Genomic DNA, 7129 nt, shown 5'->3' on the forward strand with positions numbered 1-7129 from the left:
TCAAAGAGTAGGGATCTTATTGCATCCATCTTTGTATTCCTAGGACTGAGAGTTGAAAAATAAAGCAAATACTCAGAAATTATTTAAAGAATAATAGAATAAAGGATAAATGCATACTGTAATGGCCCGCTGAAATGTGAAAGGGTTAAAGAATAATTAAAACCTGAAACTGGACAAAAGAAGTCTATAACTTAGGCCTAGTTTCTGGAACCCCTAACCACATTCTGTTAATCATGAAACTTGTAACAATGAGCTCATACGCTAACTGCCAATTTTAGCCTGTGTAACCCTGCTTGCTTGCGTGGCATGAAAAATAATCAATTGTATATAAGCTGAAAATTACTGTTTGGCCATCGCCCATGGGAACACTGGCTATTGTCCATGGGAACATAGGCAATCACCCATAGGAACATAACATTCTAACACAAGCTTTCTGCTTCTGTACTTCCCGCTTGCACACCTGACCAGTGGGTTGACAGGTAGTGAATAGGAGAAAGATGGACCTTTGTGTTTAAGACAGAATGAGGAATGGGATTTGGGGCTTAAAAACCTTGTATCTTGGCATTTCGAGGCTGCTCCTTTGCAAGGACAGCCGCCGGCTAATAAACTGTCTCCTGGTTAAGAGCACTCAAGTTGGGTCTGGTTATTCTGGACACAACATTTGGAGGCCCCAGCGAGATCTTCTCGTTGTGGGAAAATTGATCAGTGCACCGGAGCGTTGGACCATTTGCGGTTGGGGAGGCCTCTAGGGCACTTGCCCTAGCCCGCCGCCTGTGGTTTCTCGCTTTGCGGAGCACGATCCTGGGAGTGCTGAGGCAGTTTCTGGTAGGGGGCCCAGGGACCGTGCGGACGTCGGACGCGACAAGTAAGTCGGCGGTCGACTGAGACTGTGACGACAGTTTTCTCAGTCCTGTTCTGGTTTGTTAGTCTGTGTCTGTCTTGTTTTGTTTTGCTTCGTGTGCTTTATTGTGGAACTATGGGACAATCACAGGGCAAACTAACTCCGTTACAGTGCATGCTTAACAACTTTAAAGATTTTCGTCGTAGGGCAAGGGCCTATGGTGCTTCAGTAACCCCTTTTGATTTGCAGCACTTTTGTCAATTAGATTGGCCGACCTTCGGAGTAGGATGGCCCTCCGAGGGATCATTTAACATGCAGACTGCATTCCGGGTTCGAGGTGTGATTTATAGAAACCCTGGGCATCCTGACCAAATTCCTTATGTTGATGTTTGGATTGATGTTGTTTCTGATGCCCCTAAATACTTACAGAATTGCAGTCGTGCACCCGTTACTGTAATGGCAGCCATACCCCAGGGTTTTAAGAAGCCCCCACCGGTGTTGCAGGGGCCTCCCTCGGAGAATGACTGGTATCCGCCACCCTATAATGGAAATGGGGGTAGACGTCCTCCTCCGGAGGGATCGGGACCTCCTGTAACTCGGTCTAGGGGTCACAAGCCACCTTCCTCTGATTCAACCTCTCCTGAAAAGAGCCAGTATCTGTTCAAGCTCCATTGAAGGTGATTCCAGGAGGTGGCGGTGAGCCTACTGTCATCTACTCGCCATTCAGTACTAGTGATTTATATAATTGGAAATTGCAAACGCCATCCTTTTCAGAGAAACCATAAGGACTAACCTCCCTTTTAGAGTCTATTTTCTTTACCCATCAGCCCACTTGGGATGATTTCCAACAGCTCTTACAGGTCTTATTCACTACTGAAGAAAAGGAAAGAATTTTGCGGGAGGCGGCTAGAGGAGTGACAAACCCAAATGGGCAGCCTACAGCAGACTTAACCAGGTTACAGGCTGTGTTTCCGACTCAACGTCCCCAGTGGGATCCAAATACAGATCAAGGTAAGGAGGCTCTCCTAAGGTATTGCCAGTTTCTGCTGCAGGGACTCCGGGCTGCTGCACGTAGACCAATACATCTGTCCAAGGTAAGTGAAGTAATTCAGACTAAGGACGAGTCACCTGCAGCATTCTTGGAAAGACTATTAGAGTCTTACCGCCTATATACACCTATTGACCCGGAGGACCCCAACAATAGAAGAGCCATTAATTTGGCCTTTATTAGCCAGTCGGCCCCTGACATTAGAAAGAAGTTACAGAGATTGGAAGGTTTTGAGGGAGAAAATTTATCCAAATTATTAGAAATAGCTCAGAAGGTCTTTAACAATAGGGACGGTGTGCAAAAGGTCATGTTTGTGGGACAACAAGGAAACCGACCTCCTTGGAAAAAAAAAAAAAAAACCCTAACCATAGAGGGGGACCTAGCAACGAAGAAGGCCAAAATAGAAAACCTACGCTAGGAAGAGACCAATGTGCTATTTGCAAAAAGAAAGGACATTGGAAGAATGAGTGCCCTGAAAAGGAGCAACCAGGAAGGTCAGAAGAAAAAAGGCCCCTCATTCTTTTGGAAGATGAATAGGGGCGTCAGGGCTCTTATCTAATGAGCCCCCGAGAGCCCAAGGTAACTTTACAAGTAGGGGGCAAACCTGTGAACTTTTTAGCTGATACTGGTGCAACTTACTCAGTTTTAACAGAAACTGCTGGTCTGTTATCCAAAGAAAAGACTGTAATTCAAGGAGCCACTGGGAAAGGGAAGGCATACCCATGGACACAGGCAAAAATTACTGACTTGGGAAAGGGAACCATCACGCTTTCGTTTTTAGTTATGCCTGAATGTCCTTTTCCTTTGCTTGGAAAAGATTTGCTCCAGAAATTAAAAGCCACTATTTAAGCAACGAGTGGCATATCTCTCAAAGAGACTAGATCCGGTGGCTGGAGGAAGGCCTAGTTGCCTGAGAGCACTAGCTGCTACTGCTATATTGACCAAAGACGCTTTAAATTGACCTTGGGCCCAAATATTGAAATTGTGGCTCCACATGCAGTTGAAGCCATGCTGCGCAGCCCTCCTGAAAGATGGATTTCCAATGCCCGGATTACTCAGTACCAGGTACTGTTGCTTAACCCCCCACAGACCCAGTTTTTGAAAACTGCAGCCCTGAACCCTGCCACGCTGCTCCCGGATGATGACCCGCAGGCTCCATTGCATCACTGTGTTCAGCACCTTGAGCAGGTAACTGGAGTACGGCCAGACTTGAAGGAAGAGCCGTGGCCTAATCCGGATGGGGTATTATTTACCAATGGAAGCAGTTTTGTATCCGACGGAGTAAGGTATGCCGGGGCAGCCATAGTAACGATCAGGGATGTGATATGGGCACAGGCCCTAAGCCATGGGACATTGGCACAGAGGGCTAAACTTATAGCTCTAACACAAGCTTTACGGTGGGGAAAGGATAAAACTGTAAACATCTATACTGATAGCCGATATGCTTTTGCAACGGCACATGTACATGGAGCCCTGTACAAGGAAAGAGGACTATTAACATCAGGGGGAAAGGAAATTAAAAACAAAGAGCAGATTTTGGCTCTTTTGGAGGCAATCTGGCTACCTAAGAAAGTGGCTATTATCCATTGCCCCGGCCATCAAAAAGGGGAAGGAGCGGTAGAAAAAGGAAACCGCTTGGCAGATAAAACAGCAAAGGAAGTAGCCAGAAAACCAGTGGGGACTAACGTCATAATTGGTCCCCTTCTTGTGCCCCCCTTGGTACAGGCTCCAAACTATAGCCCCCAAGATATAAAGTTGGGGAAGCAACTGCATGGGAAGTTTGAACATGGGTGGCTTTGGATTCCAGATGGAAGGCCGGTCCTCCCTGCTGCGCTTGGTAACACCTTAATTAGCCAGATGCATAATGCTACCCATCTTGGAGGAACTAAGTTAATTGAACTGCTAAAAAGAGACTATTATATTCCTGGACTAACCTCAAAGGCTCGGGATGTGAGTGCACAATGCCCAATATGTGCACAGGTCAACTCTCGCCCCATCCCAAAGGAAAATATCGGCACTCGATTAAGAGGACAAGCTCCTGGAGAGCATTGGGAAGTGGACTTTACAGAAGTTGATCCTGGCACTTTTGGATTTAAATATCTTCTGGTATTCATTGACACCTATTCTGGATGGACTGAGGCCTTCCCCACAAAGAAGGAAACTGCACAAGTAGTAGCTAAGAAATTAATTACAGAAATAGTGCCTCGATTTGGCTTGCCCTTATCATTGGGGTCCGACAATGGCCCGGCATTCATTGCCCAAACAAGTCAAATGTTAGCTAAGGTATTAGGGATCAATTGGAAATTACATTGTATTTACAGACCTCAGAGTTCAGGACAAGTAGAAAGGATGAATAGAACACTTAAGGAAACTTTAACTAAATTTAAGCTGGAAACTGGGGAGAATTGGGTGAGCCTTCTGCCTTTTGCTTTGTTACGGGCCCGGTGTACTCCATATATTATGGGAATTTCCCCTTATGAAATGTTTGGGAGACCTCCCCCTTTACTCCCTAAAATTGGAATTGAAAAGGTTACAATGAGTAATAATACAAGTCTCCTTAAGTCTCTACAGGCCTTGCAACAAACCCAAAATCAAGTCGAGGGCTTGATTAAAGCTGCTAGACCGACTCCGGGGACATCACAGCCTCACCCACATCATCCAGGCGATTGGGTGTGGATAAAGAAGATCCAGCCTGCTAGCCTACAGCCCCGGTGGGATGGTCCGTTTCCAGTAACTCTAACCACACCAACAGCTGTCGAGGTTGCAGGGAAAAAACATTGGATTCACCATACCCGCCTTAAGACAGCTCAACCTCCCCCGGAGACAGAGAAATGGAAGGCAACACCCACAGAGGATCCACTCAAGATAAGACTCTCGCGGGAATGATTATAATTGGGTTAATTGTTATCAATAATGTAAAAGGGAACCCTCATCAACCTCAACAGGCTAAATGGGAATTGATTAAATCAGAAACAGGCATCCCCATATTAGTAAACCAGACTATGTACCAGCCTACATTTCATGTGGATTTGTGTGATATATTAGGAAAGAAATTTAATTTTATAAGTAATGACTTGCCTAGAGGTCCAGGAGCTAATTTTTTATCTGGCCCCTGATATGGTTGTGGCAGGAGGACAAAGAAAGAGGTATTCAACAAGTACAGTTATATATGTGTCCCAGAGAAGGCCAAAGCACTTGCCATAAGCTAAACCAATATTATTGTGGCCATTGGGGTTATGAGACCATAGCCCCTTGGGAGAACACACACAGACCCCTTTCTGACTCTTACACGACCTAGTCAGTCTTCCTGTGCCACAGCAGGGAAATGCAATCCTGTCATTTTTACTGTCAAAAATTGAGAAGATCCATCTTGGGTGATTGGAAAAACCTGGGGATTAAGGTTGTATGTTTTTGGAACTGATCCTGGAGTGTTAATAACAATACAGAAAAAGCCTGTCAGGATTCCACCGTTAGTTCTAGGTCCTGTTAGGCCTAATGACGGAGGGTTAAACGCCTTAACTCCTACACAGTCAGCAATTACTAGGAGCACTAATAATGCCAACAAAGGACATAGACCTAGACAACCTTATAGACCCCCCCAGGGATACTCCTGAATCTGTCTTGACCATGCTGAATAATGTTTATAAGTTTGCTAATGACAGTAACTCAAATGCTACAAAGGATTGTTGGTTTTGTCTGAACCCTGCCCCACCTTATTATGTAGGACTTGGTGTCATTGCTAACCTTGGCACGGATCAAACTGCTATTAGGAATGTAACATCTCCGAATGTTACTATTTGCCCTTGGGGAACCAAAAACCCATCTGTAACGTTAGGAAATTTACAAGGAAAGGGAACTTGTGTGTATACTAGCACTTATAGAGTTAATAAATCTAGGTATAAGGAAAATCGTAAATCATCTATTTTAGTAAATAGCACCTCTTCTACTTATTTAGCGGCCCCTAGTGGCACTTGGTTTGCTTGTAATACTGGTTTAGCTCCCTGTATTAATCTTAACTATTGGAAAAATAATACTGGATTTTGTGTGCTGGTTCATGTTATACCTCAGGTGTATATGATGAGCGGACAAGAAGGAAGACAAGCAATAGATTTGTGGGGAGGATATAACTATCCTCGGCGTAAGCGAGCAGTTCCACTGCTTGTGCCGCTCCTAGCTGGCCTAGGAGTGGCAGGATCAGCTGCAATTAGGACTGCTGCTTTGGTTACAGGGAACCAAGGTATAGCCTGGCTCACAAAGCAGATTAATGACGATTTAAGCACTCTAGAGAAATCAATTAATCATCTTGAAACATCTCTTAATTCTTTAGCTGAAGTAGTACTGCAGAATAGAAGAGGTTTAGACCTCTTATTTCTTAAGCAAGGAGGTTTGTGTGTAGCACTAGGAGAAACTTGCTGTTTTTATGTTAATCATTCTGGAATTATTAGGGATAGTTTAGCATTAATTAGACAAAGAGTAAAAGACAGAAATGAGAAGTTAAAACAAGGAAGCAACTGGTATGAATCTTGGTTTAATAAAAACTCTTGATTAACCACGTTATTGTCGGCTATAGCAGGACCATTGATAATTCTGCTGTTATTACTGACCTTTGGGCCATGCTTGATCAAATGGGTTAAGAGTTTAATCCAATCCAATATAACTGGGGCAAAGATTTTAATTTTAGGAGCGTCAGCCCCGACCCATTGGCCAGAAATCCCGACTTCTGACTCGAAGATTGAGTCATTCTAAAGAAAACCAGTGGGGAATGTAATGGCCTGCTGAAATGTGAAAGGGTTAAAGAATAATTAAAACCTGAAACTGGACAAAAGAAGTCTATAACTTAGGCCTAGTTTCTGGAACCCCTAACCACATTCTGTTAATCATGAAACTTGTAACAATGAGCTCATACGCTAACTGCCAATTTTAGCCTGTGTAACCCTGCTTGCTTGCGTGGCATGAAAAATAATCAATTGTATATAAGCTGAAAATTACTGTTTGGCCATCGCCCATGGGAACACTGGCTATTTTCCATGGGAACATAGGCAATCACCCATAGGAACATAACATTCTAACACAAGCTTTCTGCTTCTGTACTTCCCACTTGCACACCTGACCAGTGGGTTAACAGGTAGTGAATAGGAGAAAGATAGACCTTTGTGTTTAAGACAGAATGAGGAATAGGATTTAGGGCATTAAAAACCTTGTATCTTGGCATTTCGGGGCTGCTCCTTGCAAGGACATGA

At 44.2% G+C, this 7129-nt stretch overlaps 1 long non-coding RNA gene across 1 annotated transcript; it reads left to right on the top strand.

Moving 5' to 3' along the window:
• Positions 1-826: 826 nt before the first annotated feature.
• LOC111735734 lies at positions 827-3414 on the top strand. Its single transcript, XR_002778945.1, has 3 exons — positions 827-865; positions 1693-1852; positions 2979-3414. It is a non-coding gene; the product is annotated as an uncharacterized LOC111735734 (long non-coding RNA).
• The last annotated feature ends 3715 nt before the right edge of the window (positions 3415-7129 follow it).

This window comes from Pteropus vampyrus, unplaced genomic scaffold (assembly GCF_000151845.1).
Source record: "Pteropus vampyrus isolate Shadow unplaced genomic scaffold, Pvam_2.0 Scaffold1000006097, whole genome shotgun sequence".
Classification (NCBI taxonomy): domain Eukaryota; kingdom Metazoa; phylum Chordata; class Mammalia; order Chiroptera; family Pteropodidae; genus Pteropus; species Pteropus vampyrus.